Below are 19349 nucleotides of genomic sequence, written 5' to 3' on the forward strand. Positions count from 1 at the left end.
CCAATAATGCAAGATCACATTTACTGATTTTATTCCCATACGTAGATTATGTGGCCTTTTTACTGCAGTAAAGTTGCAACAGTACAGTGTATTGTACAGTGCATAAGAAATAAATTACATTTTCTAAAATGAAATCGGTTTGGAACACTTACATAGTTACATAGTTATTTTGGTTGAAAAAAGACATCCATCCATCGAGTTCAACCAGTATAAAGTACAACACCAGCCTGCTCCCTCACATATCCCTGTTGATCCAGAGGAAGGCGAAAAAACCCTTACAAGGCATGGTCCAATTAGCCCCTAAAGGGAAAAATTCCTTCCCGACTCCAGATGGCAATCAGATAAATTCCCTGGATCAACATCATTAGGCATTACCTAGTAATTGTAGCCATGGATGTCTTTCAACGCAAGGAAAGCATCTAAGCCCCCTTTAAATGCAGGTATAGAGTTTGCCATAACGACTTCCTGTGGCAATGCATTCCACATATTAATCACTCTAACTGTAAAGAACCCTTTCCTAAATAAATGGCTAAGACGTTTTTCCTCCATGCGCAGATCATGTCCTCTAGTCCTTTGAGAAGGCCTAGGGACAAAAAGCTCATCCGCCAAGGTATTATATTGCCCTCTGATGTATTTATACATGTTTATTAGATCCCCTCTAAGGCGTCTTTTCTCTAGACTAAGTAAACCCAGTTTATCTAACCTTTCTCGATAAGTGATACCTTCCATCCCACGCATCAATTTTGTTGCTCGTCTCTGCACCTGCTCTAAAACTGCAATATCTTTTTTGTAATGTGGTGCCCAGAACTGAATTCCATATTCCAGATGTGGCCTTACTAGAGAGTTAAACAGGGGCAATATTATGCTAGCATCTCAAGTTTTTATTTCCCTTTTAATGCATCCCAAAATTTTGTTAGCTTTAGCTGCAGCTGCTTGGCATTGAGTACGATTATTTAACTTGTTGTCAATGAGTACTCCTAAGTCCTTCTCCAAGTTTGATGTCCCCAACTGTATCCCATTTATTTTGTATGGTGCTAGACCATTAGTACGTCCAAAATGCATGACCTTACATTTGTCAACATTGAATTTCATCTGCCATGTATGTGCCCATATAGCCATCCTATCCAGATCCTGTTGCAATATGACACTATCTTCCTGAGAGTTGATGATTCTGCACAGTTTTGTATCATCTGCAAAAATAGCAACATTGCTCACTACTGCATCTACTAGGTCATTAATAAATAAATTGAAGAGCACTGGACCCAGAACAGACCCCTGTGGGACCCCACTGCTAACAGTCTCCCATTTTGAGTACGATCCATTGACCACAACTCTTTGTTTTCTGTCCATTAGCCAGTTCCCTATCCATGAACACAGACTCTTCCCCAGTCCTTGCATCCTCAACTTTTGCACCAGACTTTTGTGGGGAACAGTGTTGAAGGCCTTTGCAAAGTCCAAGTATATCACATCTACAGCATTCCCAATATCCATATTAGCATTCACTACCTCATAAAAGCTGAGCATGTTAGTCAAACAGGACCTGTCTTTAGTAAACCCATGTTGATGCTGAGAAATAAGATTATTTTCTACTATGAAGTCATGTATAGTATCTCTTAGTAACCCCTCAAATAGTTTGCATACAACTGATGTTAAACTTACAGGTCTATAATTTCCTAGATCAGATTTTTTGCCCTTCTTAAATGATGGTAAAACGTGGGCTGTACGCCAATCCACTGGGACTCTGCCAGTTGCAAGAGAGTCACAAAAGATAAGATAAAGGGGTTTATCTATAACTGAACTTAATTCCCTTAGGACCCGAGGATGCATGCCATCCGGGCCAGGTGCCTTGTCTATTTTTAATTTATTTAGTCTTGCCTTCACCTCTTCCTGCGTTAAGTATTTAATATTACAGTTAGAAGATTGAGACTCTTCCGCCTCTGTAGTTTGCAACAGTGCTGTTTCTTTTGTGAAGACAGAAGCAAAGCAAGCATTTAATAACTCTGCCTTACCTTGGTCATCCACCATTGAGTTCCCATCCTCATCCTTTAGGAGTCCTATACAGTCAACCTTTCTTTTTTTAGAGTTAATGTACTTGTAAAACTTTTTTGGGTTAGATTTGATATCCTTAGCGATTTGTTTTTCAGCTTCAATCTTTGCCTGCCTAATTTCTTTTTTACAATTTTTATTGCACTCCTTATAATTGCTTAGTGCAGCCTCGGTCCCCTCCTGTTTTAAGACCTTATAGGCATTCTTTTTCCTCTTCATTTTATCTTTAACCTTTCTATTCACCCATAGAGGCCTTTTTTTATTCCTAGACATTTTGTTTCCATATGGGATATACATACTACAATATTGATTGAGTATAAGTTTAAAAGCTTGCCATTTCCCTTCAGTGTCTTCCCCTTGTAGTACATTATCCCAGTTCACCAAACTTAGTGCCTGCCTAATTTGAGTGAACTTCGCTTTTCTAAAATTCATAGTTTTAGTGGTCCCGCTGCCCCGTGGCCTATCAGTCACCAGCTCAAACGTTATCATGTTGTGATCACTATTTCCCAAATGTTCTTGAACCTGCACATTTGATACATTATCTGGTCTATTAGAAATGATCAGATCCAGTAACGCATTCCCCCTAGTTGGTTCAGTTACCATTTGAGTCAAGTAATTGTCCTGTAGTGCTGCCAGAAATCTGCTGCTTTTACCAGAATGGGTAGCCTCAATACTCCAGTCAATGTCTGGAAAGTTGAAGTCGCCCATAATTATGACCTCATTTTTACCTGCAGCTTTTTCAATCTGCTGTAGTAATCACAGTTCTGCAGCTTCATTAATAAGAGGTGGCCTGTAGCATACCCCAATAAGCAATTGGCAACTTTTATTTCCACCATGAATATTTACCCAAACGGACTCCACATCTTCGCAATCTTCCTCCATCTCATCGTTGAGGACAGCTGTAAGAGAATTCTTAACAAAGAGACAAACCCCTCCACCTTTTTTCCCTGTTCTATCCCTCCTAAACACATTGTATCCTTTTAAATTAGCTATCCAGTCATGGCTTTCATCCATCCATGTCTCGGTTATTCCCACAATGTCATAGCCTTTGTCATTCAGAATAAACTCTAGTTCGTCTATTTTATTTGCAAGGCTCCGAGCATTGGTTACCATGCACTTTATATTTTTACCACCACATTTACCAATTTTGTTTACATGAAACTTGAATTTTTACCAACCTCCTTAATCTTTACACTGTCCCCACCCGCCTCTCCACCCTCCATAATGATAGGTTCCCACTGTCTTTTTACCTCAACTTGTAGACTTAAATTAGTGGCTGAAAGGTTAAAGACACAGTAGCCAAAAGTTCTTAAAGGTAAATAGTCACTTCCTCTTAGTGATTTTCTGTTTGTATCATTTGTGGTAATAGCTCGAGAAAAGGCAGGAAGTGGCCAAAAACTGTTACTTTGTTGCAGCACTCTCCAATTCCAAATGCACATCCTGCTTTAGACTTTGATGGTGCTGCAGGCCTAATGGCAGGAACGGATCTAGACCAAGTTGCGCCTGGGGCAAGATACCCGCTTGCCCCCCCTCCGTCCCTGCCTAATGGCCTTCCTTCCATGTTTGCTACTGACCCAAGCATTCTTTCAAAAGCTTATCTTTGGGTATCTTCTTCTTATGATGTACTTCTGAATGCTCTGGGTTTCATCCAGTTAAAGTGTACTAAAGCTCTACATATAAGAATAACCAATACTTTCCTGCTGCTTCCGCGTACAGCACAAACACACGTGAGTCCTTCACTGTCCTCCCACAGTCTGCCGTTCAGCCACGATCAGCCCCGGTAATAGGCTCAGTCGAGCGCAGTCTGGGTGTTCTGCGCTACTGCGCATGGGCAGTAGACCCGGACTGACGCAACTGAGCCAAGTACCCGGCTGACCGTGGCTGAACGGCAGACTGCGGGAGGGCGGCGAGGGACTCGCATGTGTTTGTGATGTAGGAGGAAGCAGCAGGTAGGTATCAGTTCTTCTTATAATGTACAGCTCTGGTTTCCTTTAAGGGAATTTGATGCTAACCAAACCCAACCTGCCTCCTTCCCCGTTGGTATACAGTCTCTAATTTAGTTAGATTGCACTAATGTTTGGTAACTCATGCATACATTACCAGTGAGTACTACAGCTTTCTACATGTCTAATTCAGAAAATCTACATAAGATTTACCTCATGCATGATATAGTGTTTAATGAGTAAGCAACTCTCATTGCATGCTGCGGTTGGCAGAGCATATTTTTAGGGTTGCAGTGGATTGATGTTAAAAGGCATTATAGGAGGTTCAAAGGGGATTATTCAAATCTTCCACTGTGGGTGACATGAGCGTGTACATATGTAATCGCCGCCGGGAAACTTGGGCACAGGATACAGCCGGTATATGGCTTTTCCTGCTGCTGCACAAGTCCCAGCCGCGTTAATTACTATTCCCCCTCTAGGTCCACGTGGATAGTGGGAAATGATATAATTCAGCTTTTAGCTACTGCTGGAGGCCAAATTATAGTGTTTTAAAATGTAGCTTCTGCTCAGTCTTCTGATGGCACCAAAGTTACTCAGTGTGCGCCCAAATCTCCTGCGCTGTGATTACAGCGCTCGGACATGATCAACCTCATATGCACATGGAAAACCCAACCCAAATCTATAACTAATGGTGGAGTTGACAACAGAAAATTAGTTGAAGAGCTCAAAGAGGAAAACTTCAAAGATTCTTCATGTAATGTAGAAAAAGTCTTATAGCAAAAAGAAAGGAGTTGGACTGCAATCAACATAGGGAGACAGCTGCAATCAAAGCAGAACTCCAAAGACTTCTAGCAAGTTACATATAATAAAATACTACCATTTTTTTTAAAAAGTCTTTTGCACACTTTTACTAATGTGTATGGGGTGTCAGTAGACCCCTGTACACACTAGCCAGAGTATGGATGCTTATCCGATCACTCCAATTTGCTTGTTCTTATGGTAATTGCCCTTCCTCTTTTTACTACCATCCCACTGAGTGTCCTCCCTGTCAATCTAACTAGTTGATGTCTTGTTTGCTCCTAGCACACAGCTTGATGTAATCCATGTACAGGAGGTGACTGATGGTAGTTCTCCTATTAAATGTATATTTCATTCCAGCCCTAGCGATTATTTGGCTGAGAGGGCTCATTATGCATATGCAGGGATACTGCATCACCTTGATATGCACTACACTTAATGGTAACTTGTGCAAGCTGTCTTAAGGGGTCCATACACCTAACTATTTTACCGCCGATATACAGCACATTCGATCACTGCGATCGAATCTGCTGTGAAATCGTTGCGCAAACGCTGACAGAACGATCGATTTCCATCCGAAATCAATCGTTCCCGTCAATTGGTCCATGTGGAAGATTTCGTTCGATTGGAAGCGGGTCGGGAGTGTTGATAGCGGCATTCGAATGCCTGACGACCGACGCTAGCGGCAATACACTTCCTGCTCCGCTGGCGCGTATCCCCTCTGTCCCCGCTGCTCCTCCTCTGGGTTCCGGCTGGCTTCACTTACTTCCTGTCTTGACAGGAAGTTTAAACAGTAGAGCACCCTCTACTGTTTAAACTTCCCCAGACAGAAAGAAGTGAAGCCAGCCGGAACCCGAAGCCCAGCAGGAGAAGGAGCAGCGGGGATAGAGGGGGACTCGCGCCGGCCGGAGCAGGTAATGTATAGCTGGCGGGGGGCGGCGGCAGCTCCACAGATTGTGATCGGTTTCATGCTGAAATCGATTCACAATCTGTTTGCAGTAAAGGCAGCCATACGATCCCTCTCTGATCAGATTCAATCAGAGAGGGATCTATCTGTTGGTCGATCTGATGGCAAGTTGACCAGTGTATGGCCACCTTTAGGTTGGCTTCCAATGTTGTCTTTCACAATAACATTAAGATTCCATTAATTAAGGTTATCAGTGACCTGTACAAATTAGGGATAGTGATAACAATTTAAAAAGAAAAGGATAGAATGGAAAAGGTAGAAAAAAGGGGATGAAAGAATGGCTTTGAACTCCTCCTACATCTCCACTACCCTAAAACTATAAACCTCCTAGATATAATCCCTAGACAGGTATATGTATCGATCTTCTGGGCCTGTACTGTTAGTGTCGTTCTTATACCAGGGTGACCATGTTTTATCAAATCGTTGTGGACAGTTTCTGCTTTTAGAGGTTACACAATATAACCTATGGGCATTATTTAACCAGATGCTTCCAGGTGTTAATGCTTATAGCTGAATATATGTTCAAAAGACAGAGCTCAAATTATGATAAAAACAACGTTCAACCGCCAGCAATAACTGGAAGCCGATTTAAGTCTTTCCCCAGTGTCAATGGCAGCCTGGAGGGAAAGAGTAATTAACGCCGCCAGGACTTTTGCAGGAGCAAGGAGTGCAGTTTTCCAGCTTTACCTTGTGCCCAAATTTAGCAGCGCCTTAATTACTTGTATGCCTGTGGGGAGGTTGGTGGACGGGTATCCATGCTGACCTGGAAGAGATCTGGGAATGATGTCAGAGGATGCCATAAGAGCAGAGGAGAACACCACTGGATCACTGGGAAGGTGAGTTTAACACACTCCTTCAGCTACTTTGCACTTCCGAGTTTGGGTTTCACGTTCCGACTGAGCACAAGGCAATATGGTCACTCCTAGGGCTGTAATCCTTTATATAAACACCTATGGCCTTGATTCATCATTGTCTTTGAGATAACTTTTTCCAGTTTGTTAAATTACTAAATTTGAAGTTTATCGACTTCTAGTTGTATTCGTCAAGGTTTTTCCGCATTCGGTGTGAATTCGATAAAATATCGATAACATTTCGGTAACTATTTGGTAACGTGTCGATATTTCCATTTTACAACTTTAATTTAACACAAGGCCATAAGATTCCCATGGAATTGTGGGTAAAAGGCAGTCCTTTGAACACTACGTAGCAACATTCTGACTAGGGCTTAACACCTGGACCAGAATTCTGGAAGTGACTTGGGACAATCCCACAATTTCGCCAGCTGCGGCATGATAGGTGCCTTTTCTAAAAAAATATAGTGCAGGTAATAAATTAGTTAACCCTGGCACTGCCTGTGTTCTCTTACGAGATGATTCAAGAGAAATGCAGATGGCGTGTTATAGCAAATAAATCTATTCTCTTGCAAATTTATATGGTTCGAGACCTTATTCTTGCCCTTCTGCGCCTTAGAATCACTCTCAGCTGATACATAACCACTTCAAATGGCTCCATCTTTTCCGTCAGCAATGATCTGACAGGAATAACGACAGAGCAGTGAACGAGATAACTAATCCTAAATGTAATGCTAAACCACGCCCACTTTCATTTTCATGAATTGCACTTTCTTCCGTTTTTATCGCATCATTACCGAATGATTACTTAATGATCGCTCACAGCTGTAGATAACTTTGATGAATCCTGAAATCAAGTTATCGAGTTCGGTATTTTACCGAGCTGTCGGTACTTGATTCAATAAGTCTTGATGAATCGAGGCCTAAGTCAGTTCCTGATTTTGAGCTATTAAATGTTTATCACGTTGAGACCAATGAGTGTTTAAGATTGCTCCTGTGCATGTTGTTCCACAGCAACCAATTGTATTTGTTGTTCCATATGCAAATTAACACTGTAAAATAAGTGGAAGCTAGTCAATCTCTCTGAGGAAACCTCAGTCATTCTCACATAGGCGGAGGAAGGCACATTTAGGACACACATTTTTTTTTTTTGTACCCATAAGAGACTTAAGCTGGCCACTAACGGTCCAATTTATAGCGAAAAATCGTTTGAGCGATCAGAAATTCTGATCGGAAGTGAAATATTGTAATACATCATTCACTACACCATCAATGAACCAATCTTCTTTGCTTCCTATCTATCACAACCAACAAGAAAATCCAAATTTTGGTTCGACGAAAATTCATTCGGCCGACATTTTTTTTCACTCGTTAATAATCGATTGTGTCCACCAACTGAGATTTACAACCAATCCGATCAAAATTTCTGATCGCTCGAAAGATTTTTCATTAGAAATTGGACCGTTAGTGGCCACCTTTAGGGCCCTTTTCCACTACCCTGCATTTTTCGATTTGATTCTGATTGCTAACAGATTGCAAAATTCAGGGTACAGTTAAAATAATGGAAACCGGCAGCAGCCATTTCCATTAGTGCAAACCAAATGCATTGCGATTTTAGCCTGAGTACAATCATCATCCTGCTGGGCTTTGGATGCGATTGCGATTCAGTATAGTAGAGCTCAATCGCATAGTGGAAATTGGTTTGAATTGCGATCACAATTATGATTTCATATTGGTTTTGTATTGTGGAAAAGAACCCTTAGGGGTGTATTCACTAAACTTCGGTAAGCAGAATAACATGCGTAAAGTATGCACGATTAATAGAGCATAATGCATTCCATGAAATGTCTTGCATTATGATCTACTCATTATGTGGTAAGACTTTAAGCACATTACCGCAGTTAAGTAAATATAGCCATTAAAGAAGCCCCACAATGATGTATGGTGGAATGTAGGTAGTATATGGATGTGTGTGTACATGTAATATATTTTTATATACAGTGGTGTGAAAAACTATTTGCCCCCTTCCTGATTTCTTATTCTTTTGCATGTTTGTCACACTTAAATGTTTCTGCTCATCAAAAACCATTAACTATTAGTCAAAGATAACCTAATTGAACACAAAATGCAGTTTTAAATGATGGTTTTTATTATTTAGTGAGAAAAAAAAACTCCAAATCTACATGGTCCTGTGTGAAAAAGTGATTGCCCCCCCCTTGTTAAAAAATAACTTAAAGGTGGTTTATTACACCTGAGTTCAATTTCTGTAGTCACCCCCAGGCCTGATTACTGCCACACCTGTTTCAATCAAGAAATCACTTAAATAGGAGCTATCTGACACAGAGAAGTAGACCAAAAGCACCTCAAAAGCTAGACATCATGCCAAGATCCAAAGAAATTCAGGAACAAATGAGAACAAAAGTACTGTAATTGAAATCTATCAGTCTGGTAAAGGTTATAAAGCCATTTCTAAAGCTTTGGGACTCCAGCAAACCACAGTGAGAGCCATTATCCACAAATGGCAAACACATGGAACAGTGATGAACCTTCCCAGGAGTGGCCGGCCGACCAAAATTACCCCAAGAGCGCAGAGAAAACTCATCTGAGAGGCCACAAAAGACCCCAGGACAACATCTAAAGAACTGCAGGCCTCACTTGCCTCAATTAAGGTCAGTGTTCACGACTCCACCATAAGAAAGAGACTGGGCAAAAATGGCCTGCATGGAAGATATCCAAGGCGCAAACCACTTTTAAGCAAAAAGAACATTAAGGCTCGTCTCAATTTTGCTAAAAAAACAATTTAATGATTGCCAAGACTTTTGGGAAAATACCTTGTGGACCGACGAGACAAAAGTTGAACTTTTTGGAAGGTGCGTGTCCCGTTACATCTGGCGTAGAAGTAACACAGTATTTCAGCAGAAGAACATCATACCAACAGTAAAATATGGTGGTGGTTGTGTGATGGTCTGGGGTTGGTTTGCTGCTTCAGGACCTGGAAGGCAAGCTGTGATAGATGGAACCATGAATTCTACTGTCTGCCAAAAAATCCTGAAGGAGAATGTCCGGCCATCTGTTCGTCAACTCAAGCTGAAGCGATCTTGGGTGCTGCAGCAGGACAATGACCCAAAACACACCAGCAAATTCACCTCTGAATGGCTGAAGAAAAACAAAATGAAGACTTTGGAGAGGTCTAGTCAAAGTCCTGACCTGAATCCTAGTGAGATGTTGTGGCATGACCTTAAAAAGGCGGTTCATGCTAGAAAACCCTCAAATAAAGCTGAATTACAACAATTCTGCAAAGATGAGTGGGCCAAAATTCCTCCAGAGCGCTGTAAAAGACTCATTGCAAGTTATCGCAAATGCTTGATTGCAGTTATTGCTGCTAAGGGTGGCCTAACCAGTTATTAGGTTCAGGGGGCAATTTCTTTTTCACACAGGGCCATGTAGGTTTTGAGGTTTTTTTCTCACTACATAATAAAAACCATAATTTAAAACTGCATTTTGTGTTCAATTATGTTATCTTTGACTAATAGTTAATGGTTTTTGATGAGCAGAAACATTTAAGTGTGACAAACATGCAAAAGAATAAGAAATCAGGAAGGGGGCAAATAGTTTTTCACACCACTGTATATACTGTATATAATTTATATTTATTGTGTGTGTATATATCAATCATAAGTGAGTACACCCCCTTTAAAAAGTATGCATTTAATCAGTAGCTCAATGAACAATTTCCAAAATTTTCACAAGGCTGAGTTTTTTTTGAACACTTTTTAACTCCATAACATGAAATTATGGTTAATATAAACTTACATCACAAAATCTTTAGTTTTACTCAAATTGGTTGAAGCAAAAATTAATACACCTGTAACGATTACTATACAGGCAAATTGACCACAGTTTACAGGAATATTGACACTAAGGCAAGATGGTTAGTGTGCAATAGTATTTATTGCAATGCAATAAGGTGAAGAAACATACATACCAAGATAAATGCAAATAAAATGCAAACCACATGCACACACAATATGTACAGTGAATCTCCCACAAACCAGACCAAACAGTGTGCACACATAGAAACAATACCCTGACTATCTATCTATCTACCTATTTACAAGCAACGTGGAGGAGATATATACAAATATGTACAATAAGCAAATGTATACAATCAGGCACAGTACACAATTCAGCAGGCAAGGGATAGTCTAACAGCTAATATCAAATACCAGGAAGTCAAGCAATAAGGTTTCAAGGTAACAGGTTAACAGGAACAGGTATGACCAGAAACTCAGATCTGCACAAGACTACAAATTTCTGGCCATCAGCAAGAGGAAGAGGTGGTTCTTAAAGAGAATCTGTGCTCTAAAATTCTTACAATAAAAAGCATACCATTCTATTCATTATGTTCTCCTGGGCCCTTCTGTGCTGTTTCTGCCTCTCCCTGCTCTCTCCTGGCTTGTAATTGCCATTTTTATCCTGTGTTTACAAACAAAACACACAGCAAGTGATACGCTGAGAGGATCTCAGTGTGTGAGTCATACAGAGTGTGCAGGGGGCCTGGAGAGGGTGTGTATAGCTTCTAGCTAATTACAAGCAGCACAGCACATTCCAGCCAGACTGCCTGAGCCTGACAGAGGAGAGAAGATTAGATCATATAACAGAGATAATACAGCCACTGTGCAAATAGGAAAGACTGCAGTTAGACAGAGCACATTAGAACAGGTATAGGAACTTATAGGACAGAAGAAATAAGGATGAAAATTTTGTTACAGAGTCTCTTTAAATAGGCCATGCAATCAGCAACCACAGGATGTAACTGGTGGTGAGCAGTTTCAATGAGAGCTCCCATGAAGCCACCCGGAGGCCAAACAGGAAACTGCAAGTCTTTGTGATGGCAGTAACCGGCCACCTGCTGGTGGATGATGGAGTTTCAGGATGTTGTAAGATCCATAGAGCCATCTGCTGGTGGAGCAATGAATATCCAGGGCAGTCCAGATCAATACCACCACCAGCAGGCAGGAAAGGGCAAGACCTAGTTTGTGACAACACCCCACAACAAAAACGACTACATCTAGTATTTTGTATGACCACCATGATTTTTAAGGACAGCACCAAGTCTTCTAGGCATGTAATGAACAAGTTGGCGACATGCTGGATGGAGAGTGATGCTCAACTTGTCGCTTCAGAATTCCTCACAGGTGTTCAATTTGGTTCAGATCAGGAGACAAACTTGGCCATTCAATCACCCTGTTCTTCTTCAGAAATGCAACAGTAGCTTAAGATGTGTGTTTTGGATCATTGTCTTGTTGGAGTAGTGCACGACGACCAAGTGCACATCTATAAAAAAAAAATAAATATAAAATATAAACTTCTAGGATTTTATGTGTACATGACTTACCGTATTTTTCGGACTATAAGACGCACTTTTTCTTCCTCAAAAGTGGGTGGGGGGGGGGGAGGGGGGGGTAAGCCACTGCGTCTTATAGTCCGAATGTGCAGATATGAGGTTCCCCACAAGCAGGTGCAGGACGTCTTAGAAGCCCTCACCTATCCAGCCGCGGTATTCTGCTTCCATGTCCACAGTGCATCGGCGCTCCTCCTCCCGTTCATTCCCTTTCTGTGCAGCTGATCGGCAGGCACTCTTGCTCTCTGAGGGTCCTGTGTTATCCGGTGTGCTGGCTCGCGCGGGTATAGAGTAACATTGACACCCAGTTCTTGCATAGGCTCTGACGGCGGAGGAGGACATGGGCGGCTCTGAGTCACGTGGGCCATCAGTTGAAGCTGCTCACGTGACTCCGGTTCGGAACGGCAGGCATCTGGCACCAGCGATGTCCCCGCTTTGCTACCGCTAGCTGGAGGATGAAGGGACATTGGCGGAGGAGGACGTTGGCGGCTCTGAGTCACATGGGTCATCAGCTGAAGCTGCCCACGTGACTTCGGTATTTACAGCGGCTAGCGGATCCAGCAGCTGGAAGGCGGATGAGGATATTGGTGGCTGTGACTCACCACCACCCGGAGGACATCAGCGGCGAGGACATGGGCAGCTCTGAGTCACGTGCGCCATCAGCTGGAACTGCCCACGTGACTCCTGTTCTTGCAGCGGCTCCAGGAGGCATACCGGTACTTGCTACAGATGTCAGCACAGCAGGAATGGACTGGACTGCAGGGAACCCAGGACGCCATCCACAGTAGCCTAGGACCAATAGCAGCACAGCAGCACCCAAGGATTGGTAAGCATGAAACATGCATTTGAAGCTTAGTGTACATAGTTTTGGCAGGTATTGTAACGTAGTGTAGATAGTGGGGACAGGCATTGTCGTTTAGTGTAGGTAGTGGGGACATTGTGGCTTAGTGTAGGTGGTCTGGGTATTGTAGCTTAGTGCAGGTGGTCTGGGCATTGTAGCTTAGTGCAGGTGGTCTGTGCATTGTAGCTTGGTGTAGGTTTTTGAGGGGCAGCAGTAGTTAGTATAATGTAGGTAATGGGGCAGCAAGAGTAAGCGTAGAGTAGTTAGTGTAGCTGGTGGGGTACAAAGTGTTAATGTAGGGTAGTTACTGGAGCAGCAGGGGTTAGTGTAGCTGGGCAGTCAGTGTAGCCTAGCTAGAGACAGTTTGGAGAGAAAAGGATCCATAAGATGCCCCTTGGCCATAGACGCACCAGGTTTAGTAGTTCTTTTTTTTTTTTCCTCTGATTTTTGCCCTCTAAACCTAGGTGCGTCTTATAGTCCGGAGCGTCTTGTAGTCCGAAAAATACAATATATATTATGCATGTATGATCTATTATATGGTTACAAGGAGTAGGTATTTTACTCCTGATTTTATTACAATTTAATACTGAATTAATACTAAATAGTCTGAATCAATGAAATTCAGAAAATCTCTTATTTTGTTTAAAAGGATAGCTCAGTCTACCTGACCGCTGATGCAGATGTTTTTACAACCTTTATTCTTGACAAATATTAGAGGATTATATAATCTCAATTGTCTGTTTGAGTCCAAAAGTAGAGACGGCATGAAGTTTAGAATGTGAATATTCTTGTGTGAATCTTTTTCCTATTAGGAATGCTACATATATTATACTTAGTGGCCCATATGCAATTAACTTTTTGTCCTAAGTTTTCTCCTAGGTAATAATTTGTAGAGCTGGCTCGAACCTCAGATTTTGGGTTCGCGGACCGCGGATGCGAACTTCTGCAAAAGTCAGCGAACCGGTGAACTCGGGCGAACCGCAATAGACTTCAATGGGCAGGCGAACTTGAAAAACTACAAACACTGTTTCTGGCCACAAAAGTGATGGAACAAATGTTTCAAGAGGTCTAACTGCGCACGATGGCGAGAGTGCAGGCGATGGCGGTTTTCCAGCCCATATGGTCGGGCTGAGGTAGCTCAATGACAGAACAGTGACTGTCCTGCTGATCGAATTTGGTCTGTCCACAAAAAAGCAACGACCTAATTATCTTGGGTGTGCCCCCAACACACTCATATAGGTCATTGCTTCATGATGATACGCAAGCCCCTTCACCACGGCAAGGTAACTATCACAAAGGAGAATTGACACATGTACATGCCTTTTGTTTTGTTGTTGCAGCTGCAGTGCGGCCAGAAAAATTAGGCATGTACTCGCACCAGAAAAAATTATTATTTTCGGTAGCGGCCGCTGCTGGCAGCTGCCTTAAAAATTCAAGAATCCACCTGGAGTCCTCGACCCTGTTGGTAGTGGCGGAGAAGGCAGTCAAGCGGCCTGCAGGCATAGATGCTGTGTGGGGACTGACTTCATCTTCTGGCAGGCAGGCAGTAGCCCTCCGGGATCCATGCCTCATTCAGTTTAATAAAGGTGAGGTGCTGAACACTTTTTTGAACTAGGCTACTTCTCTTCTCAGTAACAATGCCTCCTGCTGCGCTGAAGGTCCTTTCTGACAGGACGCTTGAGGCGGGGCAAGCCAGAAGTTCAATGGCAAATTGTGACAGCTCTGGCCACAGGTCAAGCCTGTGCATCCAATAGTCCAGGGATTCATCGCGGCTCAGAGTGTCTATATCCGCACTGAAGGCCAGGTAGTTGGCTACCTGCCAGTGGAGGCGTTCGTGGAGTGTGGATCCGAAAGGGCTGAGGTGATGCGTTGGACTAAAGAAAATACGCATGTATGACATCACCATCAGATTGCTAGAGCGTCCTGTCCTTGCCTACGTGGACATGGGAGGAGGAGGAAGAGGATTACTGGCAACTGTTTTGCATTGTGCTGTGACATCACCCTTAAAAACACTGTAAAGCATACTTCCCAAATTGTGTTGCAAGTGCTGCATCCTTTCAGCCTCGTGGTTATTTGGGAACATCTCTGTCACTTTGTGCTTATACCGAGGGTCTAGTAGCATTGCCACCCAGTACAGGTCATTTCCCTTTAATTTTTTTTTTATACAGGTGTCCCTCAACAGGCTGGATAGCATGAAAGAACCCATCTGCACAAAGTTGGATGCCGACCTACTAGTCATCACCTCTTGCTTTTCCTCAGTGAGATCAGGTAAGTTCACCTCCTCCCCCCAACCTGAAGCCACAGGTGTTGAAGAAACATCTGGTTCTGGTGATGTTTCAAGCAAATCTTCCTCCTCTCCCTGTTCACACTCTTCTACAGCTTGATCCACCACTCAATGCATGGCACGCTCAAGGAAGAAAGCATATGGGATCAGGTCGCTGATGGCACCTTCACTGCGACTCACCAGGTTTGTCACCTCCTCAAACGGACGCATGAGCCTGCAGGCATTACGCATGAGTGTCCAGTACTTCGGCCAGAAAATCCCCAGCTCCCCAGAGCTGGACCTTTCACCGTAGTTGTACAGATACTCGTTGACTGCTTTCTCCTGTTGTAGCAGGCGGTCAAACATGAGGAGCGTTGAATTCCAGCGAGTCGGGCTATCACAAATCAAGCGCCTCACCAGCAAGTTGTTTCTCCGCTGAATATCGGACAAGCGAGCCATGGCCGTGTAGGAACACCTGAAATGCCCGCACACCTTCCTAGACTGCCTCAGGACCTCCTGTAAGCCTGGGAACTTACACACAAATCTTTGTATTGTAAGATTCAGCACATGTGCTATGCAGGGCACATGTGTCAACCTGCCCAAATTCAAAGCCAAAATGAGATTGCTGTCGTTGTCACACACCACGTTGCCGATCTCCAGTTGGTGCGGGGTCAGCCACTGATCCAACTGTTTGTTCAAAGCAGCCAGGAGTGCTGCTCCAGTGTGAGACTCAGATTTGAGGCAAGACATGTCCAAGATGGCGTGACACCGTCGTACCTGAAATGCAGCATGGGAGCTGGGGGGTGTGCAGTTTGAAAGGAGAATGCAGCAGTAGAGTAGCATTCAGCCGAGGAGGATGACGGCGAAGAGAATGTAGCAGGAGGAGAGGGAGAAGAGGTGGCAGCAGGCCTGCCTGCAAGCCGTGGAGGTGTCACCAGTGAGTCTGCTGCACAGTAAGGTACTCCATGCTTGCCAGCAGTCACCAGGTTGACACAATGTGCCGTATAAGTAATGTACTTGCCCTGACCGTGCTTTGCAGACCAGGCATCTGTGGTCAGATGGACCCTTGGCCCAACGCTTTGTGCCAGAGATGACACCACTTGCCTTTCAACATCATGGTACAGTTTGGGTATCGCCTTTTTTGAGAAATAATTGCGGCCTGGTATCTTCCATTGCGGTATCCCAATCGCCACAAATTTTCGGAAGGCCGCAGAGTCAACCAGCTTGTATGGTAACAGCTGGCGGGCTAACAGTTCCGCCAAGTCAGATGCCGGGCAAGGGGGTGACTGGCAGACATTGGCTTCTTCCGCTCAAAGATTTCCTTAATGGACACCTGGCTGCTGTGGGCAGAGGAGCAGGAACCGCTCAAGGTCAGAGGCCGAGTGGAGAAGGGGGGCTGTGAAGGTGCAAGGGCAGCAGAGGATAAAGCGGCTGAAGATGCTGCACCAGGAGTGAGGAAGAGGAGGCGGAGGGTGACTTCGCGTTTGCGTGCTGCTTTTCCTCTTGAGCTCATCCCATTCGTGTTTGTGCTTCTTAAGGCTGATGTCCCTAGGTTTGCTTTTTCCACGACTCAATTTTTGGTGGCAGAGAGTACAGATGGCATTACTGTAACCTGAGGCAGACACAAAAATTACTCCACACTGGTGAGCTGTGGGTTGACGGCATTGTGGTGGTGGCATCAGCTGACGTTGAAGGGCGTGTTGGCTGGCTGTCCCTAAGTGGCGATACATGCCGCCGGACACTGCCACGAGCTGTTTGCGACGTGCTCCCCATGCTTCTTACAGCAACTCTTCTCCTCCTCTCTGGCTCCCCCTTTGAACTGTCCCCCTGTTCATCTTGTCTATTGGGAACCCACGTGAGATCCATGACAGGATCATCATCATCCTCCTCCTCCTCCACAGCTTCGTTTGTATCAGACACCTCCAAAACTGCACCAACAGGTACTTCATCATCATCCTTGCACCTTATGTCCATAGCGACGCCTAACTCAGACAGACGAGGTGGTGTAACATCCTTAGCACCTTCATCTTGTAACAATAATGGCTGTGAATCAGTTAATTCCCCACCAAATAACTCTTGCGAACTCTTAAATGGAGTGGATGTGGTGCTAGTAGTAGCAGTGGTGGCTGCCTGCTGAGTGTTAAGTGGTGTGCCCGCATCAGAGCAGGAGGAGGAAGATATGTTGCGGTTTAATTAGGAATCTGAGGAAGATGAGGTGTTCTGTGTATAAAATTAAAAACAATGGTGCACAAGCCAGCCTGGTGCCCCGGGAACTCTCACTGCCCGGGGCCCCAGAACCAGCATGCAACACCATATGTGAGCGCAGCCAAGCCCTGGAGCTGCCACCTCCAGGAGCCTATCCCCAACTGCTCTGAAACTTACCAAACACACAAAGGGAAATACTCACTTCCCAAACAGTTCTCTGCTGCTTATATAAAGCCTGCAGGCTGCTTATAAGCCAATAAGAAGTGCACACACACGTTACACCTAGTCTGCAGTAATCAATTAAGCAGAGGATGAGCAAATTCAGGCTTTATATAAGCAGCAGAGAACTGTTTGGGAAGTGAGTATTTCCCTTTGTGTGTTTGGTAAGTTTCAGAGCAGTTGGGGACAGGCTCCTGGAGGTGGCAGCTCCAGGGCTTGGCTGCGCTCACATATGGTGTTGCATGCTGGTTCTGGGGCCCCGGGCAGTGAGAGTTCCCGGGGCCCCAGGCTGGCTTGTGCACCATTGTTTTTAATTTTATTGTAGATTCCCATGCAGTTTTGTTAGGAGGGGGGCGGATGAGAGGGAATATCCTGCACGCTGGTGCCCCCTGCTGGCCATATAGCCATTGTCTATATGCAACTGAAACCCTCTCCAACGACTGGCTGAATTTGCTCAGCCTCTGCTTAATTGATTACTGCAGACTAGGTGTAACGTGTGTGTGCACTTCTTATTGGCTTATAAGCAGCCTGCAGGCTTTATATAAGCAGCAGAGAACTGTTTGGGAAGTGAGTATTTCCCTTTGTGTGTTTGGTAGGTGTTCTGTGTATAGATGGCCCGACCGGTTCCAGGCGAACTTCCGGTGGTTCGCGGTCGCCATGTAAGGCAAACTTTCCCCAAAGTTCAGTTCACCCCCATAGTGCACTATTAGGGTCAACTTTGACCCTCTACATCACAGTCAGCAGGCACATTGTAGCCAATCAGGCTACATTTCCTCGTGGAGCCAATCCCCCCTTATAAAAGGCAGACTCCGCCGGCCATTACACTCGTGTGCCTGCATTAATTAGAGAAGTGACATATGCATCAGACTCTCATAGGGAAAGATTAGTTAGGCTGTTGTAGGCTTGTTAGCTTGCTCCTTGCTGATTCTTAGTGCTAAAATAGCACCCCACAACAGCTCTTTTGAGAGCTTATCTTGTTCTTGTGATCTATTTTTTTTTTCTGTGTCCCCCACTGACACTTGTGTTGACAGCCTTGCTAATTCATACTGTGTGTGTGCCACTGCCAGCCAGGCCCAGCACATTCAGTGACTACCTGTGTGTGTGTGTGTGTGACAGGTGCACATTGTAATACCCAGTACTGCATATACCTACTTGTTGTGTTCAGTGAACCCACCTCATCACTGCATATACTTACCTGTTGTGTTCAGTGCACCCACCTCATCACTGCATATACCTACCTGTTGTGTTCAGTGGCACGCTTTGCGGACATTCAGTGGAGAAACAACTTGCCGGTGAGATGCTTGATATGTGATAGCCCGACTCGCTGGAATTCGACCCTGGTCATGTTCTCTCGCCTGCTAGAACAGGAGAAAGCCGTCACCCAGTACATGTACAATTACAGTAGGAGGACACAATCTGGGCAGATGGGGATGCTGTGGCCCAACAACTGGTCACTGATGCGAAATGCATGCAGGCTCATGCGGCCGTTTGAGGAGGTGACCAACCTGGTGAGTCGCAGTGAAGGCCAAGGTATAGAGAAAGCTTTGATGCTTCAACCACAATTTTTGTATAGCACCAGGGAGTCAACCAGTCCACACCCGTATCCACCAGGGGTGTAGCAACAGTCCAGAACAAAGAAAGACTGGTTCTCAACCTCGAATTTTAGGCCGATTGGCCAATTTTATTTTGCAGAAGCCACAGTGCTAAAGCACAACGTTTCGACCTAGTGGTCTTTCTCAAGTGCTTACAGGATACTCGTGCAACAGTCACATATATAGACAATTACAACACACCCATCTAAGGGCGGGCACA

At 44.2% G+C, this 19349-nt stretch overlaps 1 protein-coding gene across 2 annotated transcripts in view; it reads left to right on the plus strand.

The window, feature by feature from the left end:
* Nucleotides 1-19349, plus strand: part of LOC137522634 (CMP-N-acetylneuraminate-beta-galactosamide-alpha-2,3-sialyltransferase 4-like) — a 216393-nt gene that overhangs the window by 119172 nt on the left and 77872 nt on the right. The window lies entirely within an intron of this gene.

The sequence above is a fragment of the Hyperolius riggenbachi genome, chromosome 6 (genome assembly GCF_040937935.1).
Source record: "Hyperolius riggenbachi isolate aHypRig1 chromosome 6, aHypRig1.pri, whole genome shotgun sequence".
Taxonomy (NCBI): Eukaryota; Metazoa; Chordata; class Amphibia; order Anura; family Hyperoliidae; genus Hyperolius; species Hyperolius riggenbachi.